The following is a 14,280-nucleotide window of genomic DNA, read 5'->3' as shown; positions in this document are numbered from 1 at the left end:
GGAAGCTGGAAACTGCTTATGAATATCTGTGTACGATCAAACAGTTGTATTGTTTAATTAATGGTGTTCATGGCACCATGGAAACATTGCAAATAACCTTTTATTTTCATATTTCTGCTTGCATGTATTTTCTCTGTTTTTTTCTGAATATGAACGAAATCTTACACTGAGGAAAAAAAAAAGGTTTTTTGGCCTTTTGTCTTCAAACTGGATAACTGCAAGAGAAATATATTTTCTGTTAAATTTGTTAGTAAAAAAAAAATCACAAAAAACACCCATGTTTCAATAGTGGATAAACATTCTATAGGATCTATAACGTATTTTAGAACAGTGGTAAAAAATAGATATTGAATCACACACTGCAGCTTTCCACCACTGCAGTTCACTACTGTGAGTATAGGAACACTTACAACAATGTCATAAAACAGTATTTCTCGAAATGAAGACCATAGATCTGTTTCTGACCAAGAGATGAAGCATCTGTCTGGCTTATGCTGGGATAATTCCTTTAGCTTGCAGTCCAGTTTGGGTGGGTTTTTTGAGGATTATTTTTTGTTCCATTGTGGGGGTTTTTGTGGGTTTTTTTTTGGTTTCCAGTAGCACTTTTGACTGTTGCAATTACTAAATCAGGGACAAATAAAGCCTGGTGTAGCTGTTCATGTCCTTATACTGTGCTTCTTTGGTGTAGATCCAATTCTGAGCAAATGTGTCAATAGCTTGGAGATATCTTTAAACCATCCTGGGAGACAAGAAAACCAGCAAGAAACTACTAGAGTTTGTGTAGGGTCGATAACAATAATAATTTAGTGTGGAAAGTTTATGGGATTCAAAAGAACAACAGAGGCCTGCAGTAAAGTAGCCCAACTGTAAGGCAAATGAGGTTTCTTTTATGTTTTCCCTATGTTTCTGCTTTCTATTTACAAGGAGATGTAACCTATAGGATTATGCATATAGAATTTACAGTGGATAGAAGGGAGTTTCACTTCATGAGTATCCTTGAGAAAAGCTGAACATCTGCAAGATATTCAGAAACTCCGATGGCCTCTACTATCCCAAAGTTTGTGTAGCTTTCTGCCCAGAGCTTGAATCTGAAAAACTGAGGGGGGGCGGAAATATTAAAATCTTCCCTTATTTCCCAAGACCTTTATTTTCTTTTGTCTAGATAGCAGTTGTAATGACATTGAATCACTAGCATGTTACAGTTTTGATAACTAGGGCTGTTTTGGTCTTGATTCAAGGAAAAGGTACCAATAAAGTGTACTCTCTTTTGTTGTCTTTTGGTTGGGGTTTTTTTTTGGCATTGTCTTTCCTGCTGATGCTAAAATTTAATAAATGTCATTCTTCTTGCAGAACCTGAGGTTAGCTAGGTGAAAATGCACCAAGGGCTTCCTTGGATGCATATACAAACATCAGAAGGAAACACACAAGGAAAAGTGATTCCCAGACTTCTAGCAGACGCAAACATACCATCATAACCTGCATGAAGTAATGCTCAGATGGAATTGATTGCAAAGAATATTTGGATGAACCTAAGAAAGTGAGAGATTAATGCAACAAGGAAAGGAAATTTCATGAAAGTCATAGTTTCTTTTAGTTAAAGACATAGGCTTGCAATGAATTAATGTCTTAGAAATGTTTCTGGATACACATGCTGCTCTGTCATATAGTGACATACATGAAGAAGCCATCTGTCAGGTTAGAAAATTACTTTCTTCTCTCTGGATGGTAGCCTGACCCAAGCCATAAACACTGTTATTCCCACCTATGTGAATTACAGCAAGGCTGGATTTAGATATTAACTACCTGAAGAACCTACATGTACTACAAAATGCTCAGCCATTCTGTAATACCTAAAATCGGAAGTGACTGATAAATCTACTTCTTCAGCAAATTAAGTATTTGGTGGTGGTTGTTTGGGTTTTTTTTTGCTTGTTTGTTTTGTTTGTTTTACACATAGATATGTTTTCATCATTAGTATGAAAGTACTGCAGTGGGAGAGTTGAGGAAGAAGCATAAATGTAAGTGCTATTTCTTTGGCCTGATTTCAGAGATGTGAACAAACATAAGGGTATAAATAATAATAATGTTAAAACATAAGGGTATAAATAATTATAATGTTAAAAAAAATAAACAAATAGAAAATAAATGACAGCTACTTTTTTTTTTCCGGGAACTTCTTAACAGGTGGAAATTGCATATTACTGAATGTGAGACACTAATGAGAAATATAATACTATCTACATGCACAAGAAAAAGTGACCACAAAAAAAATTCCTTTCAACTCTCAAATTCCCTTATGAGTGGATTTTCCAAATGATCATCTGGAAAATTTCTGAAGGATGCCATTTGGTAGCTGTAAAATAACTCAAGTAACATAAATATCTTACAAATTTTTAACATAGATTATTACCCTAACATTTTTACATCTGCCTTTAATACTTCTGCTTGGTAGGATTGTCCATCCTAGAGCATTAAGCTGTATCAATGATTTAAAAGAGCAGTTACACTGATAAGCTTTAATAGTTAAGTTGTAGCTCTTTGCTAGAGTAAATGTCTCACAGATAAATAATGTGGCACAGACTTGGGGGAAAAAATATCCTGAGTGACCATATTAAAATTCTTGTAGTAAAGGCACCCTGTCAGATCATCCATTTGATAACCTCATGACCATAATTTTTTAACTAGAAGTCATAACACACAAATTGCAAAAATTGTATACACAGTTGTAACAGGATCTATGATAATGATGCTGAGGTGCTTGTTTTTATTTCTCTGCAAGTTATTTCCTATATATAAACAAGATGCATTTCTAAGATCCTTTTTCCTGTTGGCATTTTCTTTCCTTCCATAGAATTTTAGGTTATCATTTCTTTTTTTTTTTTTTTTTTTTTCCCCAGGAAAATTAAAACTGGCTGTAGTTAGTTAATATTTCTAAAAAGCTATAGCTACTAAAGAGCTATATAAATGCTATGTGTTAGTATTTCTTTTGGTAGAGGTAAATCTGATTTTCTGTTATAATGAGGAAGGCCATAGTTCATCATCTTGGCTGATTACAGAAGTTACAAGAACAGATTGCCCATAACAAACGTATACTCTGCTTTCCCATTTTGAAAATTATATTGCTCACAGCTTGACTCCTTAGAGGGTAGAAGTATAATGGGTTTTTAGCGTGTCTGAATGAGAATATCAACTAAGTCATGTTACTCTAAAAAATTCTGCTTAGGTTTATTATCAAGCCTGACAAAGGAGCTTCAAAAATATTATAAAAACCCTGACTTCATAAGTTCTTGCACATACCTAACATTGTAACTATCTGGATAAGATACCCTTTTTGTTGTTGTTTTGGGGTTTTGTTTGTTTTGTTTTGTTTTGTTTTGTTTTTTAATTCCTTAATATTAATCCAGCAATGTGCTCTTGTGGCCAAGAAGGCCAGTGCCATGTGGGGGTGTATTAGAAGTGGAGTAGTAGAGAGAGATTCTTCTCCCCCTCTACTTTGCCCTGGTCAGGCTGCATCTGGAATATTGTCTCCAGTTCTGGGCCCCTCACTTCAAGAAGGACCTCAGGGAAATGATTAAAAGAGCCCAGCACAGAGCCACAGAAATGATTAAGGGAGTAGAACATCTTCCTTACAAGGAGAGACTGAAGGAGAAGGGGCCCTTTCGCTTGGAGAAGAGAAGACTAAAGGGTGACCTAATTTATGTTTATAAATATGTAAAGGTTGTGTGCCAAGATGATGGAGCCAGGGTCTTCTTGTCGATGCCCAATTACAGGACAAGCAGCAGTGGGTGGAAGTTGAGGCATAGGAAGTTCTGTGGAAACATGGAATTTTTTTTTCACTGTGAGGATGACAGAGCACTGGAACAGGATGCCCAGGGAAGTTGTGAAGATACCTCTCCAGAGATATTCAAAACCCGCCAGGATGCATTCCTGTGTGATCTGGTGAAGGTGATCCTATTCTGGAATGGATGATCTTTTGAGGTGCCTTCCAGCCCCTAACATTCTGGGATTCTGTGATTCTATGAATTTGTTTCAAGGTACAGTAAGAGACTCAAGTTTCCTATTTCAGCCTACCTGCATTTGCTGGCTGGATTATTAAGGTGTTAGTTTACATGGATGCTCTTCTGGCATCATCAGTTTATTTCATCCAAATTCTCACATTTCAAGTATTATTTCACACATAATAATATTGAAAGAAATATCAGCCAAAGAGGGAAAGAGGAGAGTATAGTATGCATTTGAGAGATTCCAAACTGGATCTAGATACATTTTACTCAAAATGACTTTTTTTTTAATCTCTAGTTTATCTCCTCTTAACTTATTTAAATATCCTGACCAAAAGTATTTCCACTTCAGCTACTAGAAGTTCATTATGCATGGCACCTGCTTTCTTTTTCAGCTCTTATTTATGGGACATGAGTATGTTAGCATGACTTCTTAAAAATAGATTTCAAACACAAAGTGAAGGCATGAACTGTGAGCAGGTGGGGAAGGATGAATGTTATAACTATGAGACCAATTTCAACTTCCAAAAATCTGCAAGAAAATTAGAAGTAAAATCCTTTACTCCTCCATAATAGTAATATTTTCAGAATCAACATTGCACAGCATGACTCTTTCATAGAACTGTTTTGGTTTGGAAAAAAAACTTCTAAGATTATCAAGTCCAACTCTCACCCTAACACCACCATGCCCACTAAACCATATCCCAAAGTGCCATATCTACACGTTTTCTGAACATCAGAGGGATGGTGACTCCATCACTTTGCAGGGCAGCCCATTCATGTTCCTGACCATTCCTTCTGTAAAGAAAGTTTTCCTAATATCCAATCTAAACCTCCCCTGGAACAATTTCAGGCTATTTAATTCCATCACCTGATACTAGGGAGAATAGACTGCCCCCCATCTCCCTAAAACATCCTTTCAGCTAATTGTGGAGAGCAATGAGGTCTCCTCTCAACCTTCTCTTCTCCAGACTAAACAACCCCAGTTCTCACAGTTGCTCTTCACAAGACTCATTTTCAACACCATATTAAGATATGATCTTCAGTTTGCCAAAATCTAGATGCCCAAGAAACAAAATACAAAAAAAAAAACCACAAACACACACAACTCCAGGAATTTTCTACTAAATTTTTATTTTTATGTTAATAGCTTTCAAAATGCATTTTTTTTTTTGTTGCAAATGTTCATTACCAGCTCTGAACTGACTCTTAAATAATCTTCTTTGAGCTATTAGTCATTAGTATTAGCTACCTCATTGGTACTGTAAATACAACTTTGTAGCATCTGCCAACTGCTTCTGGCATTTGAGGTTTCAGCCAAGCAGGTTGGTTTCTTTTTTAATTTATATTTCCAAAGATTGCAGAGAACAAATCTCAAAGTTCACCAGCTGCAATTCTGTCTTCAAAACTTGCTAATAATAGGAGCCATCACAATTTAGGAGATTATAGGACCAAAACATGTTGCAGTGCATCTTGAGTCCTGCATATGACTACTTCTTGATATGACTACCTTCCCCTGAAGTAAGAGATATGAGCCAATAAAAATACATTGAATGTTTTTGAGCACTAACATACAGCAATTTCTTTTTTTTGCTGTTGATTTTTTGTGTGATTTTGTGTGTGCATGTGTTGGGATTTTTTACTATGTTGCTCTTATTTGTCAACAAAATTGTTCTAGTGACATATATGCTCATGATTTTGCAAAGTCTGAAAAAGAATTTAATAACCATATTTTGATTGAAGGCTCCAGTATTTCTAAATGAAACAGATTTTTATGGGGTTGTTGGGGTTCAATTTGTATTGTTATTTTAAAATTTATTTGTTGTTTTGTGTTTGTGGAGATTTTTTTTTTTTAAAGAATGTAGGAAGCTAAATCATTGCCCATATAACTGTAGCACTGACTAGGGCTGAACTTGGGATGTTCAGGAGGAGACTTGGCAGGGTGCTTGGTTGCATGGTTTAGTTGGTTGGGTGGTGTTGGATGATAGGTTGGATGCGATGATCTTGAAGGTCTCTTCCAACCTGGTCTGGTCTATTCTATTCTATTCTATTCTATTCTATTCTATTCTATTCTATTCTATTCTATTCTATTCTATTCTATTCTATTCTATTCTATTCTATTCTATTCTATTCTATTCTATTCTATTCTATTCTATGTTAGCTCTGTAAATTTCCCAGTAAAAAATCCAGGAAATGCTAATGCTGTCCAAGAATTCATAATCCCCTACATCTGGAAAATCCTCAGCACTGTCAGCAGGGCCAAACCACAGAGAGGCTCAGGCAAATTAAACCAATACTATCCATTAGTTAAGAGATCAGTGCTTTCACTTTTGGAAGAATTGCAGTTATTTTTTATTTCTATTATTATGACACTGTGTCATTACTGATATAAAAAGAACAAGGAACATGTGCAAAAGTAAACCACATGCTGTCTCAACTAGCCAAGAAAATATATACCAGATGGGACACAATGAGACAAGCCATTGTGATGGATTGGCTGGTCAAGCAACAAATGCAGAAGAAACCATGGGGCTTACTCGCTAAACTCACAGTACCAACAGCATCCAGGAGTAAGATTCCCACCTGTAAAACTCTAAGAAAATCTGCGTCTTGATTCTTAATAAAGTACAGTTCTGGATTCAAGCATAACTAGAAGTAGCAAAATAAATAGTTTCCTTTCTTAAAATGGAAGAGATGGAGCACAATCCAGTCAAGATCTTAGCAAGACAACAGGTTCACAGGATGTCAGGGTTTGGAAGGGACCCAAACTGATCGAGTCCTACCCTTCTGCCAGAACAGGACCATACAATGTAGCTCAAGTCACACAGGAATGCATCCAGATGGGCCTTGAAAGTCTACAGAGAAGAAGATTCCACAGCATCTCTGGGGAGCCTGTTCCAGTGGTCTGTGACCCTTACAGTAAACAAGTTCCCCCTAGTGTTGCAGGGGAACCTCCTGTGCTGCAGCTTACATACATCACAGGGAGCAAGTGAGAAGAGCCTGTCTCCTTCCTTCTGACACCCAGCCCTCAGATTTTTGCAAACATTTATTAAATCCCCTCTAAGACTTCTCTTTTTCAGACTAAAAAACTCCAGGTCCCTCACCCTCTCCTCACAGGGCACATGCTCCAGTTCCCTAATCATCCTTGCAACCCTCAGCTGGATCCTCTCCAGCAGATCCCTGTCCCTCTTAAACTGGATGGGGTACACAAGATGAGGTCTCACCAGGGCACAGTGGAGGGGAGGAGAACCTCACTTGACCTGCTGGACACACTCTTCTTAACACACCCCACTGGCCTTCTTGGCCACCAGGACATATTGCTGTTCCATGGATAACTTGCAATCCACCAGGACTCCCAGGTCCCTCTCCAAGGGGCTGCCCTGCAGCAGATCATCTCCCAACCTGTATTGTTGCAGTTTATCATTCCTCCTCAGATGATGGGCTCTGCACTTGTCCTTTTTGAACCTGTTGTGAAGAGGTTATTACATTTATTAATATGAAATATGAAAATATTTTATTAATTAACAAATTATTAATAAACAATTAATCACCAACTTATATACATATTCTAGCGCACGTTTGTGAAATGCATTCCATAAGTGGCTTAGTGTTATTATTAGAACTTAATTGAACTATCTATAGACCATTTCTATATTTATATAACAAATAGTGCAGTTCTGCCACTTGGCCACTAGATGGCGAGTCAGCAGGACACGGGTGGCTTCTGGCTGCACACAGCAATATTATAACCTTTCTATGTGTCAGCGATTACTCTGCTAGATGTGGATACTTTGAGCTGAGTGATAGGTGATGGAAAGCGCATGGAAGATACTCTGTAGCTGTTGTTTGTAGCAAGGTGGAGGTCCGGCAGACTATTGTCACTGGACTGGCTCCTAGTCGAGTTGGACGGTAGTGTTGGGTTACTGTCTCCTCTCTTCACAGCAGTGGAGAGGGAATAATGGAACCTGGTCTTAGCACGGAAGCAGGTTCCCTTCAGGACTCAGTCAATTCCCTCCAGACAACAGGGATCGGTCCTGGTCAGGGTCGACATGTGGGGTCGGCCCTTGGAGTCAGCTTGCACAACAGGGTGAGGTGACGGTTGCCGGTAGGCGGGCTACGGGGTCGGCCCGACTACGGCGAATCTCAGGGCTGATGTAAATGGCCTCGGGGAGAGAATGCGGCTGCATTGAGCGACAGCTTATCATTTACTGGGCTTAAAGGAATATCGGGATGCTCGGAGTGGTCCCAGGTTCAATGCAGTATAGGCACGCACAGTGCTTTAGTCTTCCCTGAGGTTCACAGGGCTCAGAGCAGCACAGTCTCAATCAAGTCCTTTCTCCCCGGCAACTGGGCAGATCTTACCCTCGGGGGTTGGTCCAGTCCTCCGGTGGCATGGTGGGCTCTCCCAGTCGGTACGACTGGCTGTAGCAACACTGGGCTCCTCGGGCACAGCAAAGGTCCTCCCTCTGGAGATGATCATCACAATTGCTTCTCACAATGCAGAGGCTTTCAGTATGCGTGCATGTATGATAGAAGCTAACAGATAGAAGCTAACAGCAATAAGCTCAATGGCAGAGGCTATGGCTCAAGAGTTGTTCTCCCGAGCAAGTACAGAGACAAAATGAAAGAGGGGGCAACTTGTTTACCAACTGGGGTGATACTTATAGATTCCTCGAGGCTGGGCTTGACCAATGGGCACTCTCATAAAAAACTGGCTTCAGCCTATAGAAAGCGTGAAGCTAGAATAATGCCCATACTTGGTATGTGCACGAGCACTACATGCGCTGGGTGCGTGCTGGCCTGGCTAATGCCTTGGCTTTTGTCTTCCTCCTGAAGGAGGGGGAACTTGTCCACATGCTGGGACAAGATTTGATATCTGGGCATAATGTGCCTTCACCACAGAACCTCATTTGGTTCCTCTGTGCCCAGCTCTCCAGTCTGTCCAAAAGAGATTTCTGTGAGCAAAAAATTTGAAGGCATAATAGAACCACTTTCCCAGCCTGAGTTAGTGAATGAAGATCTGGATTACGGATTAACCCTTTTTCAAAGGTGTGCAGTGTCAAAATGTTCATTGACATTGAGACTATCAGTTTCCAGGACTTACCTCGAGCAGTGACTGTTCAGTCTAAGGAAGAACTTTAGACATGCTAACCATAAATGGAAGCCTGATATCAGGTGGGGCAAAACTTTCACACCGTGTTTGTGATGTTGCTACCTGCTGGCCATGTAGCCTTTGTTTTCCCTTAGTTTTCATACACTAAAATAGAACTGATTTCTGGTTCAACAGCCTGAGCAGGGAAGAAAAGGATTTAAGCTGAATTAAATTCTATCAGCATAAAGTCACTTATTTTTCTCCTTTTCATATTTTACAAGAAGTGTAACAAAATATTAGTTCTACAACTGAACAGATTTTGTCAATAACTGCAGATCAAAAGATGCTCTTGGTAGAGTGTGGAAATGTAGTTTATTTCTGTACTGAAGTGGTTATAGTGACCTATTATCATAGTATCAGTCAGGGTTGGAAGGAACCACAAGGATCATCTAGTTCCAACCCCTCTGCCATGGGCAGGGACACCCCACACTAGATCAGGCTGGCCAGAGCCTCATCCAGCCTGGGCTTAAACACCTATAAGGACGGGGCCTCAACCTCCTTCCTGGACAACCCATTCCAGGGTTTCACCACTCTCATGGTGAAGAACCTCCTTCTCACATCCAGCCTGTATCTCCCCACCTCCAGCTTCATTTCATTCCCCCTAGTCCTATCACTACCTGAGATCCTGAGAAGTCCCTACTCCCTACTATCCCTGCAAAAAATAAAACCAACAACTGTGAAAGCAGCAGAAATTTGCACAAATTCACATTTGAATACTTAAGTGGTAACTAAAGTGTTACAAATTTCTGCCACATAAAAACAACGACTAATAAGCAAGTAAATGTAGTGCAGCACTGAAAGCTGCTGTACAGACTATTGGGGATATTCAGAGATGTATCCTCTAAACTCCCCTGATGAGCAACTAGATATGTCAGCATCTTCAAAGAAATTAAAAATATAATTTCCTTAATTTTATTGCAGCATATTTATGAACAAATAACATAACTACTCACATTTCCCTGTAGGAATATTTCTAGCAAATGACTCTTTCTGATCAATGAAAGCAGAATAAAAAATAATATAAATACCATCATACCATCTTTTAATCTTTTTTTTTTTTTTTAATAAGCTCTCAGCTAAAATGAATCTACTGGCGGATAGATGGGACTATAACTGTCAGAATAAAATCAGAGTCTGAATATACATCTCCTCCTAAGTAGTTCACAAGGATTATGGATTTCCAAATCTTCTACTCATTAGACATCAAATTCTCCAGAAATTATTGTGAGTTCTGCCTGATAGTACCATCGAGAAAATCCAGTATACTAATCAAAGCATGAAAATGCTTTCTTGAAAGTCTTCCAAAAACCAGATGATACAGATGAGGAAAACCTGCTGAGGATATAGGCCAGGTCTCCCCTGAGACTCCTCTTCTCTATGCTAAACAATCCCTGCTCCCTCAGCCCCTCTTCATAGGGCTTATGCTCGAGGCTACTCCCCACCCTCATTGCCCTTCTCTGGACACATTCAAGATGTCTCAATGTCCATCTTAAACTGAGGGGCCCAGAACTGGACACAGTATGCAAAGAGTGGCCTAACCAGTGCAGAGTACAGGGGTACAATGACTTCCCTGCTCCTGCTGGCCACACTATTCTTGATTCAGGCTGGGATGCCATTAGCCTTCTTGACCACCTGGGCACACTGCCAGCTTATGTTCAGCCAGCTGTCAATCAGTAGCTCCAGATCCCTTTCTGTTTGTCAGCTCTCCAGTCACTCTGACCCCAGCCTGTAGTGCAGCATGGGGTTGTGGCCAAAGGACAGCACCCAGCACTTGGACTTGTTGAATGTCATCATGTTGAACTCTGCCCATCTGTCCAGTCAGTCAAGGTCAAGGTCCCTCTGGAGAGCCCTTCTACCCTCTAACAAATCAACAGCTGCACCCAACTTGGTGTCATCTGCAAATTGGGCTTTAAACTAGTTTCCAAGGGGGAAGGGGCTGAAACCAGTCCCCTCAGGCAGGAGTCTGGGGGTGATAAGCCAGAGCCAGAGGTGAAACCAGCACCCCGGCTGAAGTGCATGTACACTAATGCACGAAGCATGGGCAACAAACAAGAGGAGCTCAAAGCCTTGCTGCAGCAGGAAAGTTATGATGTAGTTGCCATCATAGAGACATGGTGGGACGACTTACGTGACTGGAGCGCTGCAATTGATGGCTACAGGCTCTTCAGGAGAGACAGGCAAGGAAGAAGGGGTGGAGGGGTGGCCCTTTACATCAGGGAGGCTCTAGATGCCATTGAGCTGGAGATCAGGGAGCATCAGGTTGAGTGCCTGTGGGTGAGAATTAGAGGGAAGGCCAACAGGGCTGACATCCTGGTTGGAGTCTGTTATAGACCACCCAACCAGGATGAAGATGTTGATGAAGCATTCTATAGGCAGCTTAAGGCTGTCTCAAGATCTCCGGACCTTGTTCTCATGGGCGACTTCAACCTGCCTGACATCTGCTGGGACCTTAACATAGCAGAGAAGAGGCAATCTAGGAGGTTCCTAGAATGCATGGAGGACAGCTTCTTATCCCAGGTGCTGTGTGAGCCTACCAGGGGTAAGGCTATGCTTGACCTCCTTTTCACCAATAGGGAAGGGCTGGTGGGTGATGTGTGGTCAAAGGGTGTTTAGGGGCCAGTATTTCAGTATTTCAGTATTTGGCCAAGCTAAGAGGGGTAGCAAGAAGACCTCCACTCTGGATTTCCGGAGGGTGGACTTCAGGCTACTCAAGGAACTAATTCAGAGGGTTCCTTGGGATAAAGCCATTAAAAACAAAGGGGTCCAGGAGAGCTGGACCTACTTCAAGGAAGAATTGTTGAAGGCCCAGGGACAGGCTGTGCCAATGTGCTGGAAGATGAGCTGCCGGGGCAGACGGCCAGCCTGGATGGTTAACGAACTTTTAATAGAACTAAGGGAAAAAAAGAGGGTGTATCATCTTTGGAAGAAAGGTGAGGCAACCCATGAAAAATTTAAGGATGTTGCTAGGTCTTGTAGGAAGAAAATTAGGGTGACAAAAGCACATTTGGAGCTTAGACTGGCCTATGCTGTGGAGGACAACAAAAAGTCCTTCTATAAATACATTAATAGCAAGAGGAAGGGCAGAGACAACCTCCACTCCTTGGTGGACATGGAGGGGAATGTTGTAACAAAGGATGAGGAAAAGGCAAAGGTACTTAACACCTTATTTGCCTCAATTTTTACTAGCAGGACAGAATGTCTTCCAGACAGCTGGCCTACAGACCTGGCAGAAGGAGCCAGGGAGCAGCATAGTTTTCCACTGTTCCAAAATGGGGTAGTTGGTGATCTGCTCAGCTGCTTGGATCCATGGGACCAGATGGGATCCATCCCAGGGTGCTGAGAGAGCTGGCAGAGGAGCTGGCCAAGCCACTCTCCATCATTTTTCAGCAGTCCTGGCTCACTGGAGATGCTGGTTGATGGTAGGCTGAACATGACCTTGCAGTGTGCCCAGGCAGCCAGGAGGGCCAATGGCATCTTGGCCTGCATCAGGAACAGTGTGGCCAGCAAGAGCAGAGAGGTCATTCTGCCTCTGTACGCTGCACTGGTTAGGCCACACCTTGAGTCCTGTGTCCAGTTCTGGGCCCCTCAGTTTAGGAAGGATGTTGACTTGCTAGAACATGTCCAGAGAAGGGCAACAAAGTTGGTGAGGGGCTTGGAACACAAGCCCTATGAGGAGAAGCTGAGGAAGCTGGGGCTGCTTAGCCTGGAGAAGAAGAGACTCAGGGGTGAGCTTATTGCTCTCTACAACTACCTGAAGGGGGGTTGTAGACAGGCAGAGGTTGGTCTCTTCTCCCAGGCAGCCAGCACCAGAACAAGAGGACAGAGTCTCAGGCTTCACCAGGGGAGGTTCAGGCTGGAGGTCAGGAGGAAGTTTTACACAGAGAGAGTGATTGCCCATTGGAATGGGCTGCCCGAAGAGGGGGTGGAATCGCCATTGGTGGAGGTGTTCAGGAGGTGACTTGACAGGGTGATTGGTTGCATGGTTTAGTTGGTTGAGTGGTGTTGGATGATAGGTTGGACACGATGATCTTGAAGGTCTCTTCCAACCTGGTTTATTCTATTCTATTGGAAATTGAATGAAGAGGGTTTATTAAGTAGTCTGGTCTTCAGGCTATCTGATCCTTCCCTCAAGGGTTTAACTCATGATTACATGAGAATTAGTATTGAAATATACTCTGTAATCTGTGTGAGTTGTCTCTGCCCACGGCAGGGGTGTTGGAACTGGATGATCCTTGTGGTCTCTTGCAACCCTGACTGATTCGATGATCTGACTGAACAGCTCCTGCTCCACCACCACCATTCCTGCACCCATCCCAGAGCTGAGAGCAAGACCCTCACCAGCCAAGATACCACCCAGAGGAGCTCAGCCCCAGTAAGAAGGCCCAGCCAGCACCCGTGGATGATACTGGAGGAGTCATCAATCATTGCCCTAACAACTGGGGGGCCACGAGAACCCCCAGCCTTTGTTGTCACCCAGTGTGCAGCATGAGCACTCACAAGAGATGAGAGGAGGGTTCTCTAACCCAGATGGGCTCATCTTGGGGCTTCTGCTTTTGCTGGGAGGGTATTAAATAGGGGAATGGGTGGGGAGGCCCAAGTGGCCTCACCTGGGTTGGGAGGAGTCCAGGTGCTCTGGGTTTGAGGGGAAAAAAGGGGTGGGTGAAAGAGGGACTTGGTGTCAGGTAGTGATAGGACTGGGGGGAAAGGTAAAAAAAGATAAATGGGCAGATTCAGATTGGATGTTAGGAAGATGTTCTTCCCCATGAGGGTGGTGAGAAACGGGAACAGGTAGCCTGGGGAGGTAGCAGAAGCGTCATTCCTGGAGGTTTTTGAAGAAAGGCTGGATGTGTCTCTGAGCAACCTGATCTAGTGTGCGGTTTCCCTGCCTATGGCTGGGGGTTGGAACTGGATGATCCTTGAAGTCCCCTCCAAACCAAATAATTCTATGATTCTAAACTAAAAGAATTTTGCAGTGTAAGCTGGATGTTAGGAAGAAATTCTTCTCAGAAAAAGACATTGGCCATTGGAATGTGCTGCCCAAGGAGGTGGTGGAGCCACCATCCCTGGAAGTGTTTAAAATAAGACTGGATGAGGCATTTGGTGCCATGGTTTGGTTGATTAGATGGT

Source organism: Melanerpes formicivorus, unplaced genomic scaffold (assembly GCF_026170545.1).
Source record: "Melanerpes formicivorus ecotype bairdi unplaced genomic scaffold, bMelFor1.0.p_v2 SCAF_1, whole genome shotgun sequence".
Lineage (NCBI taxonomy): Eukaryota > Metazoa > Chordata > Aves > Piciformes > Picidae > Melanerpes > Melanerpes formicivorus.
The sequence above is the reverse complement of the archived record's forward strand: the minus strand, read 5'-3'. Positions refer to the sequence as shown.